Source organism: Dipodomys spectabilis, unplaced genomic scaffold, assembly GCF_019054845.1.
Source record: "Dipodomys spectabilis isolate Male_0828 unplaced genomic scaffold, ASM1905484v1 ptg000386l, whole genome shotgun sequence".
NCBI classification, from domain to species: domain Eukaryota; kingdom Metazoa; phylum Chordata; class Mammalia; order Rodentia; family Heteromyidae; genus Dipodomys; species Dipodomys spectabilis.
The window spans coordinates 2998131-3001837 of NW_024871063.1; positions in this window are offsets into that span (position 1 = coordinate 2998131).

Genomic DNA, 3707 nt, shown 5'->3' on the forward strand with positions numbered 1-3707 from the left:
TTACCATTTATTCCTTCCATCTGGAGTTATTCCTTCTCTTCTGTAAAAACTATTAACTAGCCTCTGCCTTTTTGGTGCCATGACTTACCAAAAAGATTTCCAAATCTCACTTATACTACCCTTCTGTTTGTGATTAGCAGTGACCACTCAAAACCCTGGAATCTTGAATTTCCAGAATTAATCTTCACCTGACATCTAAGCACATTCCTGGCATTAATTGCCGAGACTTAATGAACAAAAGTTTTTGGTTTTTTTTTCCCCAAATTGTATACTAATATAGGTAAAGTACATGAATTAGGGACTACTGTCAGGTATCAGTATGGAAGGAGCAATTATATATTCCAAGTATGAGTTGTTTATTTTGCATTTACTAACTAAATATTTGTTGTTGTTTTTGTTGTTTTGCCAGTACTGGGGCTTAAATTCAGGGATAGGGAATTATTCCTCAGCTTTTTTTTTGTTGTTGTCGTTCAAGGCTAACATTCTACCACTTGAGACACAGCACCATTTCCAGTGATTCTTTTTCCGTTTATGTGGTACTGAGGAATTGAACCGAAGTTTTCGTGCATGCTAATCAATCACCGTACTGTGAAGCCTCATTCCCAGAGCCCTAAATGACTGTCTTAAGATGGCATTACTTTTTCATTCCGTAACTACGTATCATAATTTTACCCAGAAATTTTTGCTAGAAAATGTCATTGAACACAATACTGAGTCCAGTAAGGCTAGATGGATAATGAATAACCGTCAGGGTCTAGTCAGAGCACAGAGGGGCTTACCTCATGGACCTGGAACAACAGACTGAGCGAGACAACTCCTGACCCACAGCCCACCTCCAGAATGAGAGGGCCACATTGGTTCCAGCCACATGGGGATGCTGGGCCACCTCCTCCAGCACCCATTAAATAAGTTCTTGAGAGAGAGAGAGAAGAGAGAGAGAGAGAGAGAGAGAGAGAGAGAGAGAGAGAGAGAGAGAGAGAGAGATTCAGAATTACAATTAAGCCAGGTGCTGGTGGCTCAGGGCAATAACCCTAAGTACACAGGGGGCTGAGATATAAGGACCATGGTTTATAGACAGCCTGGGCAGGAACATCTGTGAGACTCTTATCTCCAAAGAACCACCAGAAAACCGGAAGTGGTGCTGTGACTCAAGTGGTAGAGGGCTAGCCTTGAGCTGAGGAGCTCGGGGACAGTGCCTAGGCCCAGAGTTCAAGCCCCACAACTGACAAGAAGTAGATTTCCCACCAGAAGAAGTGGACTGAATAGCACCCATTGTCCTAGGGAGCATGGCAGAGAAGTCAGGCCCAGCTTCCTGTCGGCTCTCTTATGTTTTTTTTTTAATTATGAAGGTGATATTCCAAGGGGTGGGTTACAGTTACATAAGTAATAAGTACTTTTTTTTGACAGTGTTACCACTTCCTCATTTTTTCCTGCTTCCCCCAACCCTGATATCCCATTTCCTCAAAGTTGTAAAGTTCATTTCTAACATAGTGTTTAGTGTATATCACTTTTGCTTTGGTTAATCTTTGTCCGACCATTTCTGTGATTTCCCTTCCCTTCCCCAAATCAGATAACCTTATGTATAAGACAAAAGGTACAGAAATCAAAAACAGTGACTACAGGGAATATACCAAAGGGGAAAAAGTAAATAGAAATAACTAAAAGCAGTTCACTATACAATCATCTTGTATCCATTTCTTGGAGCTCATTTCAATAAGCATCATTTTCTATGGTGACATTCATATAGCTATTGAGCTGTTGTGATCTTTTATAAGAATATCCTAGACATATTCTAGTTTTTTTAAATGAGTGAAAACATGTAGCCTATGATTCTTTGGGTGTGGCTTGTTTGTATTATGTTTTCCAAGTCTTTCCATTTCCTTACAAATGAGGCAATGTCATTCTTTCTGACGGAAGCATAGAATTTTGTTGTGAATATATATGACATTTTCTTGATCGATTAATCTACTGAGGTGCATCTGTGTTGGTTCCATATCATAGCTGTGGTAAATAATGCTACAATTCACATAGTTGTGATGGTAACTTTAGTGCGGCCTTGTCTGTGGTCATTTGGGTAAATGCCCAGGAGTGGGATTGCTGGGTCATAGTGAAGAACTTCTGAGGAACCTGTATACTTCTTTATAGAGTATTTGAACAAGTTTACTTTTCAACCACTAGTATAGTAACATTCCTTTTTGGCTATATTCCCACCAGACCAGCATCTGTTATTATTAGTGTTCTTCATAATGGTCATCAAACTAGGGGAGGTGGAATCTCAATATTGCTTTTATTTGTATTTCTATGGCCAGAAATGTTGCATATTTCTTCATGTTTCAGTTGGCCATTCATATTTCTTCTTCAGAGAGGTCTCTCTTTAAATCTTTAGCCCACTTATTAAGAGGGTTGTTTCTTTGAAGATTTGTTTTTTGGGGGAGTTAACTTTTGGGGCTCTAAATATATTTGAGATGTAAGGCCATTGCCTATTGCAGAGCAAGTAACGAACTTCTCCCAATCTGTGGGCTTTCTATTTATCTATCTATGTAACTTCTCTTCTTAGATTTGGTAAGGGTCTGTCAAGTCTGTTAATTTATTGAAACAACCAATTCTGTTTTGTTGATCTTTTTATGTTTTAGTTTGTCTTTATTTAGTTATTTCTGATTTTTTTTATTTGTTTCTGTCTTCTGCTTTGGGTTTGGGTTTGATCCTGTTTTCAAGAATTTTGAGGTATATAATTAAAATACAGACTTCAGATTTCCCCAATTGCTTGATGTAGGCACTTAGAGCTATAAATTTTCCTCTAAGTACTGCATTTACTGTTTTCCAGAGGTGTTGGTATTGTGTCTGTTCAATTTGTTAAATTTCAGAAACTTTCAGATTTTCATTCTAATGTATTCAGTGCCTCACTGGTCATTCAGCAATGTGTTGTTCAGTCTTCATGGGTTTGGGATTTTTTTTTTTTTGCTTTAGCTTTTTAATTCTAAGTTTATTCTGCTGTGGTCTGACAAGATATGGGAATTCAAATAATTTTTCTTTCAATTTGGATAGAATTTCTATTGACATAGGATATGTTCTATTTTGGAGACTCTTCCATGAGCTGCTGCGAAGAATGTGTATACTGATGGTGAATGTATATTCTGTAGATGTCTGTTAGGGCTAGGTGTTCAAAGTAGTTATCTAAGTCTTCAGTTTCTTGGTTGAGTTTTTTTCTGGATGACCTATCCATGCATTTCAATGATGTGTTGAGATGTGTTTTTAGGTTAAGTAGTATTTGGTTGATGAGGTGGGTTGCTCCAGGATTCAGGGCATTGATATTTAGACTTTATATATCCACCTAATGGAGATGTGCCAATATCAATATATAATGTCTCTTCCTAGTAATTTTATTTTGAATTCTATTTTATCTTATGTTAGTAATTCTACTGTGGCCTGTTTATGGTGTTCATTTGCTTGAAAATTTTCCTTCCAGCCTTTCAGTTTGAGTATGTGTTTGTTTTTGTCAATAAAATGTGTCTCTTGTAGATACTGCAGGCATGCGTCTTGTTTTATTATACTACTGTTTAGTCTGTTTTCTAATTGGAAAGTTAAGTCCATTGATATTGAGAGTTAAGACTGTGAAATATCTCATAAGTCCTGCTATGTTATTCATCTGCTGTTAGGCTCTGTGTCTCATCTACTCTTAATATATTTACCTTGTTCAATGGTAGGGA